Source organism: Lynx rufus, unplaced genomic scaffold (genome assembly GCF_022079265.1).
Source record: "Lynx rufus isolate CCGP_SWC_20201006 ecotype Redwood Valley unplaced genomic scaffold, mLynRuf1.p SCAF_6, whole genome shotgun sequence".
Classification (NCBI taxonomy): domain Eukaryota; kingdom Metazoa; phylum Chordata; class Mammalia; order Carnivora; family Felidae; genus Lynx; species Lynx rufus.
Window position 1 is genome coordinate 20,331,712 of NW_025814878.1, and position 27,988 is coordinate 20,359,699.

At 38.5% G+C, this 27,988-nt stretch overlaps 1 long non-coding RNA gene across 1 annotated transcript; it reads right to left on the reverse strand.

Moving 5' to 3' along the window:
• Nucleotides 1-480: 480 nt before the first annotated feature.
• Nucleotides 481-27,711, reverse strand: LOC124529274 (uncharacterized). Its single transcript, XR_006966300.1, has 4 exons — nt 27,491-27,711; nt 19,975-20,087; nt 1,561-1,725; nt 481-1,460 (listed from the first exon to the last, which is right to left on the reverse strand). It is a non-coding gene; the product is annotated as an uncharacterized LOC124529274 (long non-coding RNA).
• Between the last annotated feature and the right edge of the window lie 277 nt (nt 27,712-27,988).

A 27,988-nucleotide genomic window follows, 5' to 3' on the forward strand; every position in this document is an offset into this window, starting at 1 on the left:
TTTATTTTAGTAAGAGAGAGAGAGAGCAAGGTGGTCGAGGGGCGGGGGGGGGAGAGAGAGAGAGAGAGAGAGAGAATCTCAAGCAGGCTCCACACTCAGTGTAGAACCTAACATGGGGCTCGATCCCACGCCCCTGGGATCATGACCTGAGCTGAAATCCAGAGCCGCTCAACTGACTGAGCCACCCAGGCGCCCCAGGACAGTGTTCATCCTAATACATGACACTACCATTCTAAACCAAATTACTCTTAATCGTTTTTTGTTTCTTTTCTTTTCAAATTACTCGTATTCTTAGATCCCATGATTGTCAGCTCATCAGTTGATTTAATAACGTGCTTCAGGGGGGAAAAACCCACTACATTTTATGTACGCAAATTATAAAGTATACTAACACCATTATGACACGTACCTATCCCTACAGTTGCATACCATTTCCTTTTGGGATTTACAAGATTTGGGTCTACCCTTTTCACACCCAGTCTAAAAATTCTTCAGAATTAAGTTTGGCCCCGACAGACAACTGTGAGACTAGCAGAGGTGGTGAGACTGCCTAATCCCTTCTTAACAGCTTTACCTGGTTTACACTTCAAGTCAGATGAAATAATACCAGTGACTTGCATTTCAAATTCTGTTTTTTATTTCTTAATGGAATTGCATACTGCTGGATGGTAAATAGTTTCTTTCGCAAAGTAAGCCAACAAAACTAAGTAGTTTTGTCAATTCCATAATCTATTACATGAGAATGTCAGTGGCTAAATTCTTCCAAGTAAAGAGGATCATCTCACAACTTGACATACTTCCTGGAAGCAACTATGACTTAACATTGTTTCTAAGGGTCAGGCTGATTTCGGAATATTAGCGTGTATACACACACACACACACACACACACACACACATATACACACATATACATATACATATATATATACATCTTAAAATAAAGAAAATAATAGTATTTAGTTCCTTTACACTTAAATAAGCTTCCTTTATCTATCTAAACTTTCTTGACGATTTAAACTTTCTCTTGCTTTGGTCTTCTATGAAAACCCAAAACTCTTCCATTAATAATTGTAATAAAAAAGAATGTAGAACAGGAGTAAAAACCATGGGTAGTCTTAGCTCTGCAACCAAATAGCTGGGTAATTTAATCACTGCTGACTCAAGTTTCTCCATCAGGAAAATGAAGATATATGTTTAATTAATATATCCTGTATTCAAATTCTCATGAAGGAAACACAAACCCATATGTATCATCTTCTTCCTCGGAAAACTGGAGTGGAATACCACAAACCCCTTCAAAATCTTTATATCATTTCTTGCCATTCTTTTTCCAAGGGAACTGTGAGCTTGGGGATGTGCCATAGATGTGTTCCCAGTCGGTTCGACTCTTCAATGGTTGGAGTCATCTCTGTAAATGTCTGCCTTCATGAACATACGGGATTTCTCCATCTGTAAGCAACTACCAAAAAAAAATGCCACTTGCAAAAAGATACAGGTGACTACGTAACATTCTTTGCTGATGTAGTGGTTGAAGTATATATATTATACATTGAAAATACCTTGATCAATTCTTCATTCAGATTCTGCTCTATTTTCTTACAGATTGATTTCATTTCTCCAACCTGATAAATATCAGATGCAAAATAAATATTTGGTCTCTCTTTCCTTCAAACAACTCTTCCTGGGCCACCATCATCATGATCACTGCTACTGTTATTTGTTTTCTGGAAAAGACAATCCTATATGTAAAGCTAAAGTACAGGAACCTAGCAAATGCTAAAGGCTTACGCCGGCACTTAAGAGTTTTCAAGCAGGTAAGAGGTACACGTCTATGCCCATGTATTTCCTTCTCCCCAACTTCCCAACACACACAGTCTCTTTTTGTTTTCATATCACCACATTCCTCCAGTTTGGGGAATCAATTATTTAGCTAGATGACAAATAGAGTCACTGAAAAATAGTTATACAGAGGAAACTGTACACTATAATACATAACTACCCAAGAAACAATTATTGACTGACTTGTAAAAGCAAAGAATCTCAAGAACCAGGATAAAATATTACAAGAAAATATTTGTTCCTTTCCCTACTTGGCCACTAGGTGTAGCTGAAGGTCCATAAATTCATATTTACGCTCCGTCACCCTCTAGACTAGATTGTCACAAGCTTCAAGAACTTGCCTCTTGCCCCTGCAGTGTGTTTTATTAACAGGTAAGATCTTCCATGTGACCTATTATAACTCTCAAAATTACAGAGAAGCCAAAGATACCTCAGCACACTCTGCCCAAGCACCATTGCTCACCACAGTCTGATAGAAATTGGAAATCAACAAAAGGTATCTTTGAACAGCCTCCACTTCTCCCCCCTTTTATCCCCTTCCATTTCTGAAGTGCTCTCATCCAGCCTTCCATTCACTCAGGTACCAGTGGCTCAATTTTATGCTCTGCTGGGGACATGTATATCTTAGGAGACAAACACTGGAGAGAGTACAGCATTTAAACTAAAGGAGGAAGTTCTGAATGGTGGGTTTTTGTGCACCCGTCAGAAAGAGATTTGAAGGCTGCTAGGTCTTTCTCTACCTTTATTTGACCCTTAAGTCATTACCTTCTCCTGATCCTCCTCTTACCTCTCAAGCCAGTCCACTTCGATGTCTTATATGAAACTCTTTGCTCTTACCTTAAGTATCGGCGTTCACCAGACTTCTCACCTCACGTCACTAGCCAATTCCATAAATTCCTAAACGTTTCCAAAACAATCAGAAAGGGTTCTGTTCTAATACTAAGGATTCCAATACCTGGATCTTCAGCCCAATCGCTTTCCCAAGTTCTACCTGCATACACACACACACACACACACACACACACACAATGAATTCTGATAAACATTTAAGCACAGCATGTCCAAGATTCACTCAGTCCTCTCTGCCCCCTGGGTTGAATTCCTGGTAGTGGAACTATCATTCTTCTAGACACACAAGCCAGAAGTCTAAAAATGCTAGACTTCTACCTTCTTATTCATCCCAGCTTTCATCAATCGAATTAATTGGTCAATGCCTTCAATAAGTCCTTTGCTCTTGCTGTCCCTCTGCCTGAAACGTGTTTTCCTTCCTGAACCTCCCTTTGCCAAAACTTGCTTCTTCAATGGCCACGTAAATTAAAATGGAAAGCTACTTCCTGCTTTTCCCCATGGGATTCCCCACCCCTTTCAATCCTGCTCAGTTTTTCTCCAGAGTGCTCATGGTGGTTTTCAAATCAGTCTGTAAAGTTCTGGGCACTCATCTCCTCCAAAGGTTGATTCCCTGAATCTGCTACATAACTTCAGAGGCTGAGTCCAAAAACACCATATAGCTTCCTCCTAGTTCTCTTGGGACCTTGTCCTTGGAGGCCTGAGCTGCAGTATAAAAGGTCCAAGTATTCCAGAGGCTGCCAATCCCATGAGGAAGCCGGGCCACTTAGAAAGGCCGTGTTTAGGTGCGTCCACCAGCAGGTTCACACCTGGTAGCCAGTAACAACCTCCAGGGTGAGCGAAGATGCCTCCACATGCTTCCACTCTCCAGCTGTTGAGTTGCCCTTAGCTGTAAAGTCTTTCCAGCAGAAGCCCCAGACATTAGACATTATAGAGGAGAGACAAGTCATGCTCCTGGTACCCTTTCGGAATTCCTGTCTCACAGCACCCATGGGCATCATAAAATGGAGAGTCTTGGGGTGATTTGATAAATAGCAATCATAACTAAATAGCACTTGTCACTATCTCACAGAATTCATAGTTTACTTTTGCAAAATTTTCTTGATTTCTGTCTCTAAATTATGAGCGTTATGAGAATAGGAATTTTTGTCTATTTTCCTCATTATACCTAGAAAAATACTGGTATATGAGAGATGCTCAATAAACATTTGTTGACTAAATGAATGAGTCAATGAGTAAATTAATTTATTTCACCTTTACTGTATCATTCTCCTTTCTATTCCCCTCCTATTGTCTTAGTTCAGACCTTATTTCTTACTTAGACTACAATAACTTCCTATCTGGTTTTACTTCCTCCCATTTTACCCCCCTACCACCCCCATGCTTCTTGCTTCAGGAAGAGTTATTTGAAGATATAGACTTGATCCTATTGTCAGGTGAACTGAAATTGTTCATCTGTGCAGTCATGTTAATATCATAATGACCCTGTCTCCCAATGACACAACTGATCAACCATAGGAAAGTAACTGTCCAAAGGCTAGCACATTGGCCGGCCAAGAAAATTCCAACCAAGACACAGGTCAACTATAGTCAGATCACAGTAGTGTTTAAACTGAAATCATCTTGAGGTGAGCCCAGGATGTCCTTTTGAGGTTATATACTCATATTGAAGACTGGAGAAACTAGCTTGCAAAAGTCCACAGGAGAGGAACACCTGGTCAGAACAAAGCAATACTAAGAGACCATATGACCCCAAATATAGATGGAGAGAGAATATACATCTGTCCCCAAGAGATGTGTAATTCCCCAGATCAGTACCCATCACACCCAGTTGTGCATTGTTCCTATGAGATATCTCCTGGCTTTATTTTCTCTACCTTGAGTGATTTAAAGAAGAACACCTATTTTATTACTCTATGCTTATGTACATGTTGTTCCTTCTGCCTGGAAAGCTCTCATCTTCATACCCTCGTTGAAGTGTCCTTCAAAATCCATTTCAAGTGTCTTCTTCTCTGAGAGACTTTCCATATGACTCTGTACTTTGTGGCACCCCTATACATTATAGATACCTTCATTTATTTGTATTTATCACACAGTACTATAATTATTTCGTAATTAAGCTCCTCTTTTATAATTTGCAATTGGAATAGTCCCCCTTTATCTGTGGTTTCACTATTCATGGTTTTACTTACCTACTGTCAACATGGTCCAGAAGTAGATGATGACATGTAAAAGTTCAACAGGAGCCCACACTAAGTCACAATGCTTACATCATTCACCTCATTACATCTCATCACATAGAAATTTTATCAACTCAAATCATCACAAGAAGAAGGGTGGGTATAGTAGAATAAGATACTTTGAAAGACTACACTCACATAGCTTTTATTACCGTATATTGTTGTAACCGTTCTATTTTATTGGTACTTATTATTGTTAATCTCTTACTGTGCCTAATTTGTAAAATGAATTTTCATCATAGGTGTGTACATCTAGGAAAAATCATAGTATATATAGGGCTTGGTACTATTCATGGTTTCAGGCTTCTGCTGGGGGTCTTAGAACATATTCCAAAGATAAGGGGGAACTACCATATATTTATTAAGAAATTTGTAGCTACAAGTAGCAAAAACCCTGATTTTAGCTTAAATCGTAAGGCGATGTATTAGCCATCCTAAGTCAATGGAAGGAAAGGATCCAAGGTTGGTTGCAACAATGTCGACAGGGACTTGGGTTTTTATATCTCTAATGGGCTAACCTCAGTATTGGCCTTACCTTGTACTGGTGACAGGTAGAATTAGCAGAGCATTTGTGACATATGAACCCAACCATGTTCGAAAGAAAAGTTCTTCTCTTTCTACGGAAGAGAAAATTTTTCACAGAAACGTTCAGTCCCCTGCTATCATATTACATAACCCTTTCTGAACCAACCACTGAGATTGGTTTTATCATGGGATGGAAGTTACACAGTCGACTGAAACTAACCACTTGGGAGTGGAACAGGTAGACGCTGGACAACAACTATATCATTAGAAGAGTTAAAAGCTAAGCTGACCCTTTCTGAAACTGAAGGCAGAGATTTTTTTTTTCTGGACCAGAACAGGACTATTTTTAAAGTTGTTATATTTTCAAATAGGTTTTCTTCCTATAATAAAGATGTATAGCCAACAAAATTGTATCATAAATCACTGAGAGCAGGTTTATTTGATAAATGTTAAAATGCTTCCTACGAAGTGATTTCTTAATATAAATAATCGTCTTAAAAAGAAGTATATAATTATGATGACTTCATTTCTAGCCCTCCAAAAATTCCCTTGTTAATATGATTAATAAACAATTTCTCTGAACCAAGAAAATCATGTACATGTTGGCAGGTAATTAATCTCAGGGCAAAATGAACAGAACCTAATATTTATGAACAAATTACTGGTAGCTAGCTATAAGGTCCATTTGCACAGTAAGATACACTGGCCCATATACCAAAGCCGAAAAGAAAATGACATTAGTCTGGTAACATTGAAACACAGGGGATAAGAGAAATCTAATACACAACATCTTTTGTTCTATCCAGTCATTGTTTGCTCTACCCTTCCCCAAAATGCCCCTTCATGCATTCCAGTCATGTACATCCATTTGAGAACTCCCATGATCTTAGGACCACAGTGATTGGTTAGGGCTACCCAGATAGACTCACTTGATCCAATCATCGTAACTTATCCTCCTGGCTGCCGCTAATGTGTCCACAAATAACACTTGACCCAATGAAAACCTTTCTCAGGGAGTTTTTAACTTCACAATGGAGATCAAGTTTTAATCCCTCTCCAGTGATGAAATTGAGCCTGGAAACTGCTGTGAGCCATATTTCCAGCTGTGTGGAAGAAGCTAGTGTCAGACAAGGAAGACGGTATGAAGAGAGAAGCAAAGACAAAAAAGTGATCCGTGACCATCTGAGTCCCTGAGGTCTAGTTGCAATTTTGCCTTTCCTGGAGTTTGGTTACATGAGACAATACCATTTCCTGTTTCCGAGCTAATTTTAGTTGGGCTCAATTATGTGAAACAAAATCATCCTGACTAATACATACGAACACAAATTTCATCTCCATTTGGGTTCTTTTTTTTTTTAATGTTTCACAGAAATATGTTTGAGGGGGAACTTCTATTTTAGACCTAAGCTACTGAGTGACTCAAAACAATCCTTTTCGTGAACATGAGGTCTATAAAGCGCCAGTATTAAAATTCACTTTGTTCCTCTCAGATGAAACTTCCAGCATCCTCTTCCACTAATATTACAATTAGCAATGGATGCCGTGATATGCTGCCCAGATTTCCCCCCAGGACTGAAGAACCTATTCCCTCGGTTGCTGGGAATGCTGCCAGCAGATAGCCCACAGCTGACAAGAACTCTGTTTCAAAACTGCCTCATTGCCTTGCCCAAGGTCACATCCCTTTCACAAGGCAGCCTGCTTCCAATGACTGGTTAATGTTTGATACAAAGGCCTGGCTCCCTGGCCCCAACTCAGGAAAACTCTGAAAGGCCATCCTCACTTCCAAGCTTCCCATGGGGGGGAGCTGAGGATGTCACTGGGCTGCCTTGCAGCCCATCTTCTCCTCACGCACTGGGCTCTCCTCCCTTCCTTTCCACAGGCATTGCTTCCAACAGCACTCCCCGCTCAACTCCCAGCCTGCTAATCTCCACCTCAGAGGCCGCCCTCTGAGAAACCCAACCTGCAACACGGTGCTTTTTAAACATCATTAAACCATAAAGATATGAGGTGGCCCTTTAAGAAAAGCTCAATGGTTAGTTAATGGCTCCTTAAATTTCCCTAGCATTCTGCTAAGCATTACAGAGGAGAGAATAAAAGTATAAGGTGTATCTCCTGCCCTTAATGAACACACAGTCTCATTGGACACATGCAATGTAAGCAGTTGTTCTCATACAACTCAGCAGCATGTCCAGATGAAGAAAACTAAAAGGAAGCCCAAACTGGCACACAGTAGATGATTCGTTGGGTAGATTCATTCATCACAGTAGATGATTCATTGGGTGGATGGATGGATGGACGGACGGATGGATGAATGGAAAGAGATGTATGTGAACTGGGCTAGACCATAAAATGTATGTGAAGGCTCTCCACTTTTGCCACGGCCACCTTCCTTCTCTTCATTAACCTCCTTTATCATCCCCTGTTTTTCACATTAAAAAAATAGAATAATCGACCAAAGTGAGCTCACAAGATCTCACTAGGAACTCTGCTTTGCTCTGGGAGAATATGAGGGGGGAAAGAGCCTGCCCTTTTGCCTCTGTGCCAAAATTTAATCTCCCCCATGCTCTCGGAAGGGCCAAAGTGAACCAACAACCTTCCTGCCTCACAAGTAATCTATGGAGAAAGAGAGCTATTTTATAGTCAGTAACAATCATACCAACACTAATAATATCTTACAGCACTATAGTGTTTTATGAACTAGCCTCTTACCTTATTTGATCCTCACATCATCCTGGAAGGTAGGGAGGGTAAATATTGTATGCTCCCTTTCACAGAGAGGGAAACTGAGGTCTAGAGGTCCTACATATTAAAGCAAAAATTAAAATGAAGTCTTCTTCCTTTCATTGCCATCCAATAAACTATTAGAATTCACATGGACTATGAATGAGGTCTGTCTCTGAAGGCTACCAACTGAGAGTTACGATTTATGTAGTAATAACATGATAACATTCTTAGTTCCAGTAGCACAGTTAGTTTGGGTCTCAGTAAAAGTCAGTCGATCTTTACCAAGCAGAACTCCTATCATTGCCTATATTATTCAGAAATGATGTATCTGAACATAAACTTTGAATTAGAAAAACAGAGAGAAGTTCGACCAATTAATTATACCCACCTTTGAACAGATAAGTACATATATTACATTCTAGATCATAAATATCTCTAATTTCTATCAGGATCTTACTTACAATTACACAGTTCCGCAGGAGATAAAAGCTGGATCCTAACAGAAACCTATTTCCTTTTCTACTCAGTTGTATGGCATAACATTCTATTCTTAACTGAGATCAACTTATTTTGGATGTCTACTTTGGCAGGTCCCTTGTGGGGGTGGGGGTGAAAATTGATGGGAAAAGAAATTGCTCTGCCAGCTCCTGCCATGCACCTTCAACTCAAATCAGCTTCCTACTTCCTCTACATGTCTTCAGCCAGCATATGGCAGAAACATCAGTATGTTTTTTTTCTTCCCTTCATGAGTGAATTGAGGTCATCTCTTGTGCAGTCATTATTTTGTAAGGATTATTCTGCAGGATGATTTGATTTCCTATTGTCTTGTCTACTCTTGTTTCCACCTATATTTGCATCTCATTGACTCTCAAGAATAATGTCTTACTCAGCTCCATTCCATCTGTTCATGTATATAATGAAGATTCAGTTTCTAAAGTGTTCTATTCCTGAATCTGAGTCACATCCAGCAGTCTCGTTTATGGACTATATGACCTTGGCCTAGACAATTGCATTCTCATTGGCTTCAGCTACCTCTTCTAGACAAAGGGGAAAATTATAACTGTTCCATTTATTAATGTGCTTTGAAAAATCACAGGAGATCATTGGAATGTATGGATTTAATCTTCATGACTATGCATTCACACATAATCCCTGAAAGTCCCTGACATATTCAGTAGATTGTCATTTTGAATTAATAGATGTTTAAGGATGATGCCTGAGGTAGTCACTTAGCATGCCTCAGCACCTGGACTGTCCAATAACTAATTTTTTCAGGTTTTGTAGTTCCCTTCCCATCAGCAAAAATTCACATTGAGCAATAGAAACTTTCTATCTTTGTTAAACATGGACACTGAGCCAAAACAAAGCACATGCAAGTGTTGTCAGAAAAATTGAAGCCAAAGTAAAGAGAGCTAAAAAGTAATAATTATTAGTCAGAAAAATTAAGTTTTCAATATATTCAAGAGTGGAATGCTAGGGGTGCCTGGGTGGCTCAGCTGGTTAAGCGTCCAACTTCGGCCTAGGTCATGATCTCACGGTTCATGGGTTCGAGCCCCACATTGGGCTCTGTGCTGACAGTTCAGAGCCTGGAGCCTGCTTTGGATTCTGTGTCTCCCTCTCTCTCTCTGCCCCTCCCCTGCTCATGTCCTGTCTCTCTCTCTCTCTCTCTCTCTCTCTCTCTCTCTCAAAAATAAACATTAAAAAAAAATAAAAATTAAAAAAAGACTGGAATCCTGAATTTGGCCATGACTAGTGACTCTATTATGTGAAAGGCTCTGCCATATTTATTGAATACAGAATGAAGAAAAAGTGATTAAAGAAACTATTTCATCTAGTGCTTTAGCCAGTGCAATTATGGAAATTTGTAGGGATAAAACTATATGTTAAAGGCCCGCTGTAACTTGAAGGATTCCAGATGAGTTCAGATGTATCTCTCTTGAATGTTAAGTACCTACCATATAAGGCAGTGTGGAAATGCTGGGCATGTTATGATGGTCCCACCCAATGAGATAATGCTGATCGTATAGAAGTTATTTTTAAAGATTTTTTTGTTTGACTGCTACATAAAAAGAGTATTTTAACCCCCCCAGAGCTCATATTCCATACTTCTGACCGAGAAAGCAGTAAGCACTTTGGGAGATTCTTAAGCATTTGTTTAAAACTATACCAATTTAAAGGTGACCCTATGACTCTATAAATACTCCTGTCTTTTAATTTATCTGTTTTTCTTCTATGAATCTATCTTAAGAAAGTAGTCCAAATATAGAGAAATGTTTATTCATTACAATATTTTTGCAGCATTTTAGGTAGTGAAAAGCTATTGGAAATAATCTAAATATCTACTGTTAAGGGAATGGCTCAGTTAATTACGGTTTAGACATGAAAGAAAAATGTAGTTGCCACTTAAAATGTTCTTTAACAGACTTTAATGAAAAGCTGAAATTCATGTAAAGATGTGTGTTGCTAAAAGTCTGGAAAAAAAGTCTGTCAAATGATAATACACTGGAGTTTGAACACTGGAATGAAAACTTTTTTTATATTGATGTACTTTCCAGTTTCTCTATGATATATACATATTACATTTAAAGTCAGGGAAAAAGTTGAAGAGAATTTTTAAATAATCTATCTTTCTTAAAAATAACAATATTATCTGGAGGAATGATGAACACATGAAACACTACCCCAATGTCAGAAACTAGAATTGCTGTTGACAATCTACTGCGCCTATGCCCTACAGGCATGTAAATGTCTCCCAGTTTCTTGCTTACCGCTTATGACATGTTTGTTTATAATGTTGGAATGTTTCCATAGCTAGTAAAACAGAAATTACTGACAATATCAAGAGGGAAATTTGCAGATGTTTGTGTTACCGTCCAAAGTAGTTATTTATTTATAAATATTAGACTAACTAGATACTAGGTACTATGTGTGCTAGGGGCTGGGGAAATCAGAACGAGAAATGCAGAGTTTACAGTCTGATGGTAGAGTTTTATGGGAAGCAAACAACCATTTCACCTGAAGCTAGAAAGATTAGTGTTAGCAAAGCCAAAGTGAGGGCTAAGTCAGGCATAGGGCACGCTATGCAATAGCCCTGGAGGCAGAAAGGCGAGTTCCTAGTGTTCTCCAGTATCCAGTCCTCCTTTTCTTCTCTATTCACAGAGAATTCTACGGCTCAGTTCCCTTGTAACTGGGCAGAGCCATGTGATTAATTCTGTCCACTAAAATGTGAACAGGAGTGATACGCAGCATTTCCAGGCTAAGGCAGTCTCTCTTCTCCTCTGACCTTTAACTGAAGAGGTCATGGGTTCCAGGTCACAAGATCTTGCCTCAGTAACCACATAGATAGCAGCTGTCCTGGAGTCATTTAGACCCATAGCAGATTTTGCACTGATAAGAAATAATTATTTATTTCGATCAGCTGCAGAAAATGGGGAATTTCTTATTTCTAGTATAACTCAACCTATCCTGTCTTTTTTTTTTTTTACTTTTTAAATTCTATTATTATTATTTAATAATTTTATTGTCACATTAGCTAACATATAGTGTATACAGTGTAGTCTTGGCTTCAGGAGTAGATTCTCGTGATTCATCACTTATATACAACACGCAGAACTCACCCCAACAAGTGCCCTCTTCAATGCCCATCACCCATTTTTCCCGCCTCCCCTGCCATCCCATCCCCATCAATCCTCAGTTTCTTCTCCGTATTTAAGAATCTCTTATGGTTTGCCTCTCTCTCTGTAACTGATTTTTCCTTCCCTTCCCCTACGGTCTTCTGTTAAGTTTCTCAAATTCCACATATGAGTGAAAACATCTGATATCTGTCCTTTTCTGACTGGTTTATTTCACTTATAATATCCTCCAGTTCCATCCACATTGTTGCAAATGGCAAGATTTCATTCATTTTCATCACCATATATATATATATATATATACACCACATCTTCTTTATCCATTCATCAGTTGATGGACATTTGGGCTCTTCCCATAATTTGGCTCTTGTTGATAGCACTGCTATAAACATGGGGGTACATGTGCCCCTGTGAATCAGCACCCCTCTATCCTTTGGATAAACTCCTAGTAGGGCTATTGCTAGGTTGTGGGATAATTCTATTTTTAATTTTTTGAGGAATCTCTACACTGCTTTCCTGAGTGGCTGCACCAGTTTGCATTCCCACCAACAGTGCAAAAGGGTTCCCTTTTCTCCACATCCTCACCAACATCTGTTGTTTCCTGAGTTGTTAAATTTAGCCATTCTGACCGGTGTGAGGTGGTATCGCAATGTGATTTTGATTTGTATTTCCTTGATAAGGAGCAGCATTGAGCATCTTTTCATGTGCCTGTTGGCCATCTGAATGTATTCTTTGGAAAAGTGTCTATTCATGTCTTCTGCCCATTTCTTCACTGGAGTCTTTTTTTTTTTTTTTTTTTTTTGGTGGGGGGCGGGGGGTTGAGTTTGGTAAGTTTTTTATAGATTTTGGATACTAACCCTTTATCCAGATATGTCATTTGCAAATAGCTTCTCTCCATTCCATTGGTTGCCTTTTAGTTTTGTTGGGTGTTTCCATTGCTGTGCAGAAGCTTTTTATCTTGATGAGGTCCCAATAGTTCATTATTGCTTTTATTTCCCTTGCCTTCAGAAACATGTCAAGTAAAAAGTTGCTGCAGCCAAGGTCAAAGAGGTTATTGCCTCTTTTCTCCTCTAAGATTTAATGGTATCCTGTCTCACATATAGACCTTTCATCCATTTTGAATTTATTTTTATGTATGGTGTAAGAAAGTGGTCCAGTTTCATTCTTTTGCATGTTGCTGTCCAGTTCCCCCAGTACCATTTGCTAAAGAGACTGTCTTTATTCCATTGGATACTCTTTCCTCCTTTGTCAAAGATCAATTGGCCATACATTTCTGTGTCAATTTCCGGGTTCTCTATTCTATTCCATTGGTCTATGTGCCTGTTTTTGTGCCAATACCATACTGTCTTGATGATTACAGCTTTGTTACAGGCTGAAGTCCAGGAATGTGATGCCTCCAGCTTCGGTTTTCTTTTTCAACATTACTTTGGCTATTTGGGGTCTTTTGTGGTTCCATACAAATTTTAGGATTGTTTATTCTAGCTCTGAGAAGAATCCTGGTGCTGTTTTGATTGGGATTGCACTGAATGTGTAGATTGCTTTGGGTAGTATCAACATTTTAACAATATTTGTTCTTCCGATCCATGAGCATGGAATGTTTTTCCATTTCTTTGTGTCTTCTTCAGTTTCTTTCGTAAGCTTTCTAAAAGTTTCTCTTTTTTAAATTTTTTTAATGTTTATTTATTTGAGAGAGAGAGAGAGAAAGAGAGCGAGCATGAGCAGGGGAGGGGCAGAGACAGAGGGAGACACAGAATCTGAAGCAGGCTCTAGGCTCTGAGTGGTCAGCACAGAGCCTGATGCAGGGCTTGAATTCACAAACTGCAAGATCACGACCTGAGCTGAAGTCGGACGCTTAACCGACTGAGCCACCCAGGCGTCCCAGATTTCTATAGTTTTCAGTGTACAGATCTTTTATCCCTTTGGTTAGGTTTATTCCTAGGTATTTTATGGTTCTTGCTACACTTGTAAATGGGATCAATTTCTTGATATCTCTTTCTGTTGCTTCATTATTGATGTATAGAAACGCAACTGATTTCTATTCATTGATTTTATACCCTGCAACTTTGCTGAATTCATGTATCAGTTCTAGCAGTTTCTTGGTGGAGTCTTGTGGGTTTTCCGTGTAGAGTATCATGTCATCTGCAAAAAGTGAACGTTTGACTTAATTGCTGATTTGAATGATTTTTATGTCATTTTGTTGTCTGATTGCTGAGTCTAGACCTTCCAACACTATGTTAAACAATAGTAGTGAGAGTGGACATCCCTGACGTGTTCCTGATCTCAGGGGGAAAGCTCTCAGTTTTTCCCCACTGAGGATGATACTAGCTGTGGTCTTTTCATATATGGCTTTTATGATGTTAAGTTATGTTCCTTCTATCCCAATTTTCTTGAGGGTTTTTATTAAGAAAAGATGCTGTATTTTGTCAAATACTTTTTTTTGCATCTATTGACAGAATCATATGGTTCTTATCCTTCCTTCTACTAATGTGATGTATTGCATTGATTGTTTTGCAAATATTGAACCAGCCCTGCAGCCCGGGAATGAATCTCACTTGATCACAGTGAATAATTCTTTTAATATGCTCTTGAATTCAATTTGCTAGTATCTTGTTGAGAATTTTTGCATCCATGTTTATCAGAGATATTTGGCCTATAATTCTCCTTTTTAGTGGGGTCTTTGTCTGATTTGGAAATCAATGTAATCCTGGCTTCACAGAATGAGTCTGGAGGCTTTCCTTCTGTTTCTATTTTTTGGAACAGCTTGAGAAGAATAGGTATTAACTCTGCTTTACATGTCTGGTAGAATTCCCCTGGGAAGCCATCTGGATCAAGACTTCTATTTTGGGGGAGATTTTTGAAAACCAATTCAATTTCTTTGCTGGTTAGGGGTCTGTTCAAATTTTCTATTTCTTCCCATTTGAGTTTTGGTGATGTGTGAGTGTCTAGAAATTTGTCCATTTCTTCCAGATTGTCTAGTTTGTTGGCATGTAATTTTTCATAGTATTCTCTAATAATTGTTTGTATTTCTGTGGTGTTGGTTGTGATCTCTCCTGTTTCATTTGTGATTTTTATCAATTTGGGTCCTCTCTCTTTTCTTTTTGAGCACTCTGGCTAGGGGTTTATCAATTTTGTTTATTCTTTCAAAAAACCAGCTCTTAGATTCATTGATCTGTTCTACTGTTTTTGTTTGTTTGTTTGTTTGGTTGGTTGGTTGGTTGGTTGGTTTTGTTTTTGCTTTTGGGTTTGTTTGTTTGTTTGTTTGTTTTTGGATTCTATATTGTTTATTTCTACTATAATCTTTATTATTTCTCTTCTTCTGCTGGCTTTGGGCTTTCTTTGCTGCTCTGTTTCTAGTTTCTTTAGGCATGAGATTAAGATATGTTTTGGGGATCTTTCTTGCTTCTTGAGATAAGCCTGGATTGCAATGTATTTTCCACTTAGGACTGACTTTGCTGCATCCCAAAGGGTTTAGACTGTCGTGTTTTCATTTTCATGTGCTTCCACATGTTTAAAAAAATTTTTTTTAACACTTACTTATTTTTGAGAGACAGAGAGAGACACAGAGCATGAGCAGAGTGGGGGAAGAGAGAGAGGGAGACACAGAATCCGAAGCAGGCTCCAGGCTCCAAGCTGTCAGCACAGAGCCTGATGCGTGGCTCGAACTCACAAACCGCAAGTTCGTGACCTGAGCTGAAGTCAGACGCTTAACTGAGCCACCCAGGCACCCCTTTTTTTTAAAATTTTTTTAACATTTATTTATTTTTGAGAGACAGAGCATGAGCAGGGGAGGGGCAGAGATAAAGAGGGAGAATGTGCTTCTATACATTCTTTTAAATTTCTTCTTTAATTGCCTGGTTGACACACATTCTTTGGTAGTATGTTCTTTAACCTCCATGCATTTGGAGGCTTCCCAAATTTTTTCTTGTGGTTGATTTCAAGTTTCATAGTGTTGTGCTGTGTTCTGAAAATATGCATGGTATGATCTCAATCTTTTTATATTTGTTGAGGGCTGTTTTGTGACCCAGTGTGTGATCTATTTTGGAGAATATTCCATGCACACTCGAGAAGACTGTGTATTCTGCTGCTTTTGGGTGAAAGGCTCTGAATAATATATCTGTTAAGTCCATCTGTCCAGTGTATCATTCAAGACCATTGCTTCCTTATTGATTTTCTGCCTAGATTATCTGTCCACTGAAGTGAGTGGAGTATTAAAGTCACCTACAATTACAGTATTATATCAATAAATTTGCTTATGTTTGTGATTAATTGATTTATATATTTGGCTGATTCATTTTGGGAGCCTAAATATTTACAATTGTTAGTTCTTCTTGATGGATGGAGCCCTTAATTATGATACAATGCCCTTCTTCATCTCTTGTTACAGTCTTTGGTTTAAAATCTAGTTTATCTGTGGGTCGCCTAAGTGGCTCAGTCAGTTGAGCAGCCAGCTTCAGCTCAGGTCATGATCTCACAGCTCATGAGTTCGAGCCCCACGTCGGGCTCTGTGCTGACAGCTTGGAGCCTGGATCCTGCTTCAGATCTGTGTCTCCCTCTCTTTCTGCCCCTAATTCACTTGCATTCTGTCTCTGTCTCTCTCCAAGGTAAATAAACACTAAAAAAATTTTTTAATCTAGTTTGTCTGATATAAGTATGGCTAGTCCAGCTTTCTTTTGACTTCCAGTAGCATGATAGATGGTTCTCCATCCCCTCACTTTCAATCTGCAGGTGTCCTCAGGTCTAAAATGAGTCTCTTGTAGGCAGCATACAGATGGATCTTGGTTCTGTATCCATTCTGATATCCTATTTTTATTGGGGCATTTAGTCCATTTACATTCAGAGTGATGGTTGAAAGATATGGATTTAGTGTCACTGTGTTATCTGTAGGTTTTGTGCTTGTGGTCCTTTGTAGTCTTTGCTGCTTTCCACTCACAGAGTTTCCCTTAGGATTTCCTGCAGGGCTGGTTTAATGGTCATGAACGCCTTCAGTTTTTGTTTGTCTGGAAAAGCCCTTATCTCCCCTTCTGTTCTGAATGACAACCTTGCTGGATAAAGGATCCTTGGCTGCATATTTTTCCTATTCAACACATTGAATATTTCCTGCCACTCCCTTCTGGCCTGCCAGGTTTCAATGGACAGGTCTGCCGCTATCCTTATGTGTCTACACTTGTAGGTTAAGGCCTGTTTGTCCCTAGCTGCTTTCAGAATTCTTTCTCTTTGCATTTTGTCAGTTTCACTGTGATATGTCGTGGCGTTGACCCATTTTTGTTGATTTTGAAGGGAGTTCTCTGTGTTTCCTGAACTAGGATGTCTGCTTCCTTCCCCAGATTAGGGAAAATCTCAGCTATAATTTGTTCAAATAAACCTTCTGCCCCTTCCTCTCTCTCTTTTTCCTCTGGTACTTGTATGATACAGATATTATTATGTTTCTCTGAATCACTTAGGTCTCTAATTCTCCCCTCGTGGTCTAGTAATTTCCTATCCCTCTCTCAGCTTCATCATTTTCCATTTTACCTTCTATTTCACTTATTCTCCCCGCTGCTTCTTTCAGCCTTGCTGTCACTGCATCTAGTTTATTTTGCATCTCATTAGCAGCATTTCTAAATTTGTCATGACTATTTCTTAGGTCCTTGATCTCTTCAGCAATAGATTCTTTGCTGTCTTCTATGCTTTTTCAAGCCCAGCTATTAGTCTTATGACTATTATTCCAAGTTCATGTTCAGATATATTGTTTATATCTGTTTTGTGCAATTGTCTACCTGTCATTTCTTCCTGGAATTCCTTTTGAGAAGAATTCTTCTGTTTCATCATTTTGGCTAGTTTTTTGTCTTTTACGTGTTTTAATAGCTTGTTATGAGTCACCAACTTGCGAGTACTACTATGTTAAAAAGTGGTAATACACTGTCCAGGGCCTGGCATTTCAGGAAGTGTTTTGGAGTGTGTTGCACACACTCTGTTGTGTCTCTCATTGCTTTGTCTCCCTACTGGTAGTGGTGGTTTTGTTTGATTTGTGCTTTGGTTTGTTCATTGAATTAAACCCTGGAAAAAATGGAAAAGGGGGAGGGTGGAAGAAGCCTTATCCCATACAAAGAGAGAAATGACAGGGATGGCAAAAAAAGACCAGGCAAAGAATCAAGTAAACTACAATGCTTAATCCAGAGAGGGAGAGAGGAAAATAAAGAAGACAGAGATAAAGAAAAGGTGTAGAAAGAACAGAGTAAAAATGCCTGATTAAACAAACAACCAGAATAGAGAAGCAGTTACCAGGCACAGAGGGGCAAGGTTTGGTGTAGGAGGGTCTGCCCTCCACGGGGGGCTGTTGTCTTGTTCCCTGAAGCCCCACTGTGTTGGTGATGAGGAGAAAAATGGCTACACCCCAATCTCTCCTCCCCAGACTAGGTGTCCAAACCACAATGTTCAGGCAGTCCTCACAGAGCAGTGTGGATGGGCCGGTTTGTCCTGCTCCACAGTCTCCCGTGCCTTCTAGGTGCTTGGCTGGGATTCAAAACCCAATGTCTTAAAGGATCCCCCTCCACATGGACCCAGTTCTGGAGCAGGGCTAGTCTGCCCAGCCAGCAAAGGGCTTCTGGCTGGCATCTATCTTTTATCCTTGGAAGAGTAATATACCCTCTTCCCACAGTAATCAGGGGAGGGCACTGCTGTCTCCCAGTGCACCCTTGAGATCGCTACTGAGCCCTGAGATGGTTCCCCCTCCCCCAGAAAGCTTGCACACACAGTGGCAGCTCTAGTCTAGAAAAAGTCACACAACTCTGAAAACTGATCTTCACTCCTAAGGCTGTTTACAAGGTATAAACTGGCTCTCTCTGTATTTTTCATCCCCCGATCCATGGTCTAGAGAGGTTTTTCTCTTGTCCAAATACAATCCCACACTTCCACAGCCTCTCTTTCTCTTCCTTTTGTCTCTCTGCTGAAGAGGTTCCCCTCCTCCAAGCCTACGCCACCCATTTTATATCAACCCAGTTGGTAAACATGCACCTCTGTCCCCCCAAGCTGTCTCTGTGTACCTGTACACACGTGGAGATGTTTCTGTCACTCTGTAGCCTGGATTCCTGGAATTCCAACTGTTCTGACCTCAATACTGCTGTGTTTGAGGGAGAAGGTTAATTCTGGTTTCCCTACTTCTCTACCATCTTGATTCTCCCCCCAACACATCCTGTCTTAAACAGGGATTTTAAAAATCAAAACACTGTGATTGAATCAAGTAGAAGGGATGGGCATTTAGAAATGAGTGTTAATTGCATCAGCTATGGCTGACATCATTATAACATGATCCCTATAAAGATGCATTCCCCAGCATTACGAGAAGGTACTCACCCTCCCCTTCTCCATTCTCCCCATGACGTGCTTCTGGAGCACTTTTTTCTCACTCTCATTTGTTAAATTTCTGGTCAGACCTTCCCTTTTGCAGTTATGCTTATAGTCTACTTCATTATAGACTACCACCAATCCCTAACTGTCTATTTCCACAACTTTCTTTGAAGACTCTTCTAGTCAATGTAAAACTCAAATTTTAACACCCAGTATGAGGTTTCTTTGTTTCATTTTTCTAGAACACTGTCAGCAAATCTATTTGCCAAGTACAAAATAAACAACTTAAAGAGAAGCCACAGAGAAGACTACCATGTTGCAACATAGTCAACTCAACTCAGAATAGTACAGTGGAGAACATTTGGGGCATGCTACACAAATGCGCATTGCCATAAATGCAGATTACAGTCTGGGGAGCTAGTTTTCATTGCTTAAATGTATAATAATAGTTGACATTACATAGGGCTTAAAATGTGTTAGTAGATTAGAACAGACCAACCACCTCCATCAATCACACAAAATTGAAACCGTAAGAACGACCTCCAAGTGCAACTTTAAAATGTCTTATGACTCACATCACAATTCCTCCTTCATTAAAGACATCACAGCACTGGCATCAACCCTCACTTGAAGAAATCAACCGATCCAAAGACCATTCCCACTTGTGATATCCTACAACCAAACTGAACAATAGAAAACTATACAGTCATTTCTGCTAATGAGAGACCATTTCCGTTGAAATGTTCTCCCCTGTTTCTATAATTTTATATAGTTTGTTCATTTATATTATAACTGGTTTCTTTATTTAAAAAGGAGGCTTTCCACAGTTTGGAGGACTTACCAAGGTTCACCTCTAACTTTCCTGACACAGACCAGGACCACTGAGCCAGACAACTTCTGTGTACATTCCTCAAGGCCTTGTTTGTCTCTTTTGCTTGAAGTTCCTGGGCTCTGCTGGAGAGATGAATCATGCATTGGGTCCAAAATATTATTTAATTACAGCTTCCAAAAATAACAAAAAACTTTTTTATTTTTTCCTAAGAAAATATTTTATTCATTTATATCTTGAACTTTCTGATCAGATCTGCACTACAAAAAATTCTTGGTGATATAGTGTTCTCTATCTTATGTCAACTTTATCTTGTAATATCTTCTCATAAACATTACTTGTTGATTAAAGGGAAAACAATATAGAATGATCAACAGATAAAATACCAGTAAGTCTAAGTCCATGACAAAAACTGTCACCATGGTCTTCTGCTTATGGCCAAGATGGAATAGCAGATAACAGATTTACTCTCTTGCCTAAACAACCAAAAACAAATGGACGAAACATATGAAGAAACAGGTTTCAAGATATAGGACATCAGCTGAAAAACACTGGTAACGGAATGAGAATCAAATAAGGTGAATCCTATGATTGCCTGAGCTTATGGCCTTAAGGAATTTCCAAGTTACACCACAGAAAGGAAACCCAGGAATTCAATGCAAACGTCCTGCATTGAGGAGATAAAGCTCAGAGTCATGGGAAAACAAGGTGGCAGAGTTTACAGGGCTGAGTATTAGAGATTGCTGCTGGGAAAGAATCACCCAAAAGGACTAGAACTAACAACACTTGATGCTCACCCAGGACTGGGAATAGTGCCTGTAACCACTAACCAGACTGAAAAACCTCATAACTCACACACCTTTTGGTAAAGCGTCTCGCTTCGGTAATCTGGAGTATTTAACCCTAGACTAAACACTGCACTAGGACTGCTGAGCACATCTTAAAAGCAAGTCGTGAAAGAATCAAACTTTTTCCAAGTAACTTACCCTCATCCAAGAACAATGCCCAAGAATATTTTTACTAATATAAAAATATCCAACACTGAACAAGGAATAAATCTATAATGTCCAGCATCTGATAAAAGATTACGAGACATCCAAAAAGCAAAATACAGCCTTTAATGAGAAGGGAAGTCAATCAATTGAAAACAACCAAGTATTAAACTTAGCAGACAAGGACATTGGAACAGTTATAAGGGTTTTCCATATGATCAAACATTACATACAGAGATGGGTGACATAGAAAAGACCTAAATCAAAATTCTAGTGATAATAACTTTAAAGTGATGATATGAAAAATATATTGGATGGAATTAAAAGTAGATTAGAAAAAAGAGAATAGAGAAGATGCTTCACAACAGCGTGAATATAATTACCACCATTGAACTGTATGCTTAAGAATAGTTACGACGGTAAATTTTATGTGATTCTTTTTCACCACAATAAAAAATTGTTTTGAAAAGTTTTGAAAATTTCAGAAGAAAAAGTAGTGTGTTTGAAGACATAGCAATAGAAACTATCCAAAATGAAGCAGAGAAAGAGAAAACAGTTAAAATAAGAGTATCAGTGAGGGGTGCCTGGGGGGCTCAGTCAGTTGAGCATCTGATTCATGATTTAGATTTGGGTCATGATACCAGGGTTCATGGACTGGGCCCCAGGTCAAGCTCCACGCTCAGTGTGGAGCTTGCTTGGGATTCTCTCTCTCTCTCTCTCTCTCTCTCTCTCCCTCTGCCCCTCTCCCCAGTTCATGCTCTCTCTCTCTCTCTCTCACTGTCTCTAAAATTTAAAAAAATGAAAAAAAAAAACCAGGCTCAGTAAGCTGTGGACAATGTGAAGATGCCATATCTATCTATATATGTAATAGGAGTCTCTGGAAGAGAGGTTGACAGAAAGAAATTTGAAGAAATAATGGCCAGTAACTTTCCAAAGTAAATGAAAACTGTGTTTCTGTATACCTAAGCTCAATCAATCCAAGACACCAGATATAGGAAGAAAGAATACACCAAGGCACATTATAATTGAATTTTTCTAAACTAGTGATAGAGAAAAATTTTAAAGCAATTAAAAACCAGAAAAAAACACATTAAGTGCAGAGAAACACAGATAAGGATGACAGCAGATTTCTCGTAGGAAGTGATGCAAATGAGAAGGCAATGAAGCAACATCTTTAATCTAGTGGCAGAAAAAAAAAACAGAAAACCTGTCAACCTAGAATTTTATACTAAGTAAAATATCTTTTAAGAACTAAGGTGAGGGACACCTGGGTGACTTAGTCAGTTGAGCATCCAACTTTGGCTCAGGTCATGATCTCATGGTTCATGAGTTTGAGCCCTGCATCAGGCTCTGTGCTGACAGCTGGGAGCCTGGAACCTGCTCCAGATTCTGTGGTCTCCCTCTCTCTCTGCCCTTCCCCCACTCATACTTTCTCTCTCTCTCTCTCTCTCTCTCTCTCTAAGAATAAATGAACATTAAAATAATTTTTAAAAAAATAACTAAAGTGAAATAAAGACTTCCAGATGTACAAAAGCTGAAAAAAATTCATCACCAACAGACCTGCTATATAAGAAATGTTAAAAGAAAAAAAATTAGAAATGTTAAAAGAGGTTTTTCAGACAAACATATGAGGACAAAAGGGGAAAAGGAAGAATTGGAACAAATAGAAAACAAACGGCAAGTGGATCAATAATCACATTAAACGTTAATTGTCAAACCATCCCAGTTGAAAGGTAGAGATTGTCAAATAAGATTTGTTTTTTTTAAATGTAAGATCTGACTATATGCTACCTATAAGCACTCCATAGAAAAGGATAGAAAAAGGGGCGCCTGAGTGGCTCCGTCAGTTAAGCACTGACTCTTGATTTCAGCTCAAGTCCTGATCTCACAGTTTGTGTGTTCAAGCCCTGTATCGGGCTCCATGCTGACTGTGCGGAGTCTGCTTGGGATTCTCTGTCTCCCTCTGTCTCTGCTCCTCCCCTGCTCACTCTCTAGCTCTTGTTCAAAATAAATATATATATATATATACAAAATAAAAGGATAGAGAAAGATGTACCATGCTAACCCTAATTAAAAGACAGTTGGAGGGATTATGTCAGTATTGGACACAATAGATTTCAAAGCAGAGTAGCATAAGTATTTTTTAAAGGTTATTTCATAAAGATAAAGGGGTTAATCCATCAAGAAGGCATTACAAAATGTTCATGTAACCAATAAAATACTTGAAGCAAAAACTGATAGAACTACAGAAGTGGACCAATCCATAATAGTTGATTTCAATATTCTTCTCTCAATAGTTGATAGAAAAAATAGACCAAAAATCTGTAAAGTTGTAGAAGAATTAACAACATAATCAACAGATTTAATTGGCGTTTATAGAACACTCCAACGAACAAAAGCAGAACATGCCTTCTTTTTAAGTGCACATGAAACATTTACCAAGATAGACCATATTCTGGGCTATAAAAAAGTGTCTCAATAAATTGAAAAGATTTAAGTTACACAAAGGATGATCTCTGACCATAATATAACTACCAGAAGTTAATGACTGAAATATTTCTATAAAATTTCAAATATTTGGAAGCTAAATGACACACTTCTTTTTTTTTTTTTAATTTTTTTTTTCAACGTTTTTTAAATTTATTTTTGGGACAGAGAGAGACAGACCATGAACGGGGGAGGGGCAGAGAGAGAGGGAGACACAGAATCGGAAACAGGCTCCAGGCTCTGAGCCATCAGCCCAGAGCCCGACGCGGGGCTCGAACTCCCGGACCGCGAGATCGTGACCTGGCTGAAGTCGGACGCTTAACCGACTGTGCCACCCAGGCGCCCCTAAATGACACACTTCTAAATAACACATGGAACAAATAATCAACAAGGAAATTAGGCAGTATTAAAAGCTGAGTAAAAATGAAAAGAAACTATTCCCAAATTCGTGGGATGTGTTTAAAACAGTACTTAGGGGAAATTTATAGCATTAGAAAGTGAAATCCAAGTAACAAAGGGCGAAACAATAAATCAAATCAGAAAGCAATGAAATAGAAACGAAAACCTAGTAGAGAAAATCAATGAAACAAAAAGCTAGTTCTTCGAGAAGATCAATAAAATTAGTGAAACTCTAGCCAGACTAATCAGGAAAATAATGAAAGGAGTCACAAATTACCAATATCCACAAAGAGAGATAATAACAGCCTGGAATCTACAGATATTGAAAGAATAATAAAGTAATATTATGAAAAACTTTATGCCAATAAACGTGACAACTTAGATAAAATGGAAAAATTCCTTGAAGTACACAAACTTCAGAAGAAATAGGTAACGTGAATAGCCTTATATCTCTCAGAGAAATTGAATTCGGAGCTAAAAACTTTCCCACAGAGAAAACTGGGCCCAGATATTTTTGCTGGTAAAATTTACCAAACATCTAAGAAAGAAACAGTACCAATCACACACAAAATATTGGAGAAGGTCAGTGAAAAAGGAACACTTCCCAACTCACTCAAATGAAGCAAGCGTTATACTGCACTAACACAACACAAAGACTACAAGACAAGAAGACTAAAGAGCAATACTTCTCATGACATAGATGTAAAATTACTAAATAAGGATTTCAACAAATGGAATTCAAAACTATATTAAAAGGCCATCATGACCAAGGGAGAGGGAGCTATCCCACAAATGTAACAATAGCGTATCATTCAAAAATCAATTCATGTAACTCACCATATCAACAGAACAAAAGGAAAAAAAAATGCATGATAATCTAAATAAAGGCAGAAAAAGCATTTAACAAGATCCAACACCCCTTCCTGATAAAAATTCACAGCAAAGGAACTTTATCAAACTAACAAAGGGAAAAAGGAAATCTATGAAAAGCCTACAGCTAACTTCATTCTTAATGATGAAAAACAAATGCTTTTTTCCCCCTCAGATCAGAAATGGGACAAGTGTGGACCCTTCCCACTTTTAACCATCATTCTAGCCAAAGACGAAAAGAACAAACAAATAAACGAAAGATCTCCAAATTGAAGAGGAAGAAGTAAAAGCCTATTTAGAGATGAAATGACTGTCTGTGTGGAAAATCCTACGGAATCGACTAAAAAGCTACAAACCAGACTAAATAGAACTAACGAGGATTCAGCATAAAAGATCAATATACAAAAACTCAGTTGAAGTTCTTCTACTAGTAATAAACAATCAGAAATTTTAAAAAGCAATACCACTAACAACAGCATCAAAATGTGAAACTGGGATAAGTCTAACAAAAGATGTGAGAAACTTATACAATGAAAACCACAAAACATTGCTGTGAGATGTAATAGATCTCCTACATACTTGAAGTGATAAGGCCATGTTCCTGGGTTGGAAAACTCAGTGTTGCTAAGGTGCCAATTCTCCTCAAATTGATTTATAGATTCAGCGCAATCCCTATCAAAATCCCAGCAGGCATTCTCATAGGAATTGACAAGTTTATTTCAAAGTTCAAATACAAAATTTAAAAGAAATTCAAAGGAGCTGAAACAGCCAAAACAAATTTGAAAAAAAAAAAAAAAGGCACAAAGTTAGAGGACTCTGATAACCAGATTTCAAGACCCAGTATAAAGCTACAGTAATCAAAATGTTATGTGGTTAGCATAAAGATTGACAAATACATTAATGGAGCCAAATAGAGGGTCCAGAAACAGACCTACAGATACATGGAAAACTGATTTTCAACACAGGTGCAAAGGAGACAAGGTAATCTTTTCCACCAGTATGCTGAAATGGATATCCATATGCAAAAATATGGACTTCTATCTATACATCTTACCAATATAATAATTAACTCAAATGAAATCATAGATCTAAATGTAAATCTTACAACTATGCAAATTTTAGAAGAAAATATAGAGCAATATCTTTGCGACCTTAGGTTAGGCCACATTTCTTAGATATAACCCCAAAAGTAAAATATTTTTTTTAAATAGTTCAGATATTCTGTTCTTTGAAAGACACTAAGAGAATAAGAAGAGAAGCCACAGACTGGGCAAAATATTTACAAATAATATATCTGAAAAAACACATGTGTTCAGATTATATAAAGAACATCCAGGGACGCCTGGGTGGCTCAGTTGGTTAAGCGCCGGACTTCGGCTCAGGTTATGATCTCATGGCTCGTGAATTCAAGCCCCACATCGGGCTCTGTGCTGACAGCTTGGAGCCTGGAGCCTGCTTTGGATTCTGTGTCTCCCTCTTTCTCTGCCCTTCTCCCACTCATGCTCTGACTCTCTCTCCAAAATAAATAAACATTAAAAAATTTTTTAGAAAAAGAACATCCATAACAACCCACTTAAAAAATGATGTAAAATGGTAAGACTATTTTGAAAAATAGCTTGGCAGTTTCTTAAAAATTCGGTTGTTCTACACCTAGATATTTACTCAAAGGAAAAGAAAGCATATGTGCACACAAAGTCTTGTATGTGAACGTGCACAGCAATGTATTTGTAATAGCAAAAACCTAGAAAACACTCCTTTATTCATATAGAGGTGAACGGATACATAGTTTGTAGAATACCCATATAATGGGAGACACATCGAAAATAAATGAACTATTGGCATACACAACAGTATGGTTGTTTCTTAAAATAATTATGTTAAGTGAAAGAAGACAGAGAAGAAAGAATGCATACTATATTCCTTTTATGTAAATTTTTAGAAGACATTGATTAATCTATAATAATCTATATCATCTATAATAGTCTAATTATTACCAAGAGTCATGGGGAATTTCAGGAAGTGACAGATATTTCATTATCTTGATTGTGGATTTGTTCATCGATTTATATATATGTCAAAACTCACAATTTTTATGCTTTAGTTATGTGCAGTTATGCAGTTATGTATGCCAATTATACCTCAATATAGCTGCTAATAAAAATCTTACAAGCTGATGTTTCCCATTGGATAAAATTTATTTTAAGTCACCATCGAAAAATTTCACAAGGTTTGTGTTTCCTCTTTTCTGTGTTTACAACCCTGGGAGTTAATCTGGGAGCTCAATCTCCACAAATTCTATCTGCTGAAGACCACACATTAGCAAATCTGTTGCCCAAGATGGACAACCACTGGCCTAATTAGGGCTTGATATATGAGCTATGGAATCAACACGTTAAACTGACCGTGATTCTTTTCCAGAGGCAGCCTCCGTTCAAGTTTGTACTTTTGCCAAGCCACTCCTGCTTCGTCGATGCCATATCATCATTACCCAAATTCTTGCACACATCTGACAAAATGGCACTATTTCATCGATGACAAATTGGAATCACAGTGATTGCTTTGGGGTCAACTCTAGATATCTCTCCAAATTGTCCATTTTAGAGTCATCTTAAAGCAAATGGGCAGTCAAACCCCTGTTAAATGTACTGTCTTTTTTTTTTATTGCTATAGAGAAGCTTCTAAACAAAATTCCAATCCTCTAATAACTTTAATTACAAGGAAAGAGCCAAAAGCCCATAGCTTATTAAAGACTGGCTTTTGATCCAGTGGCAAAGACCTACCTTGCCTCAAGGCTATAGCAGCCACTGCCAAATTTATGGTGGCTTCCGCTGGCACAGTTTCAGGGTCTTCCTTGGAGCTGATGTTATACAATTCGGCACTTAACTGAAAACACGCATTTGCGGCAAGCTGGCTTACATCCTAGAAGATACTCTTGCTTACTTCTTGTTGGTTTGAAACCCTCTCTGGAGCTTCATGGGTGAAATTTGGAACCAGCGCCTGCACTCGGAAGGCAGAAAGAGACTAAAGAGAGAGGCAACTTACTCAGGGCTGGTAGGTTTAAAAAGCAAAAAAAAAAAAAAAAAAAAGGTACGTACGAGGCTCATCTTGGGAGGCAAGATGGGTGGAGCCCCACGTCTGTCCACCAAATCTTAAATGTTTATAAAGAAGCTTTAGCTGGGTTCAGTCACATATACCCTGCAGACAATCTCAGCACCGCATCACTGTCTCAAGGCTGTTGTCCTTAGAGCACCTCTGGGACAGAGAAAGGCAAGTAGAAC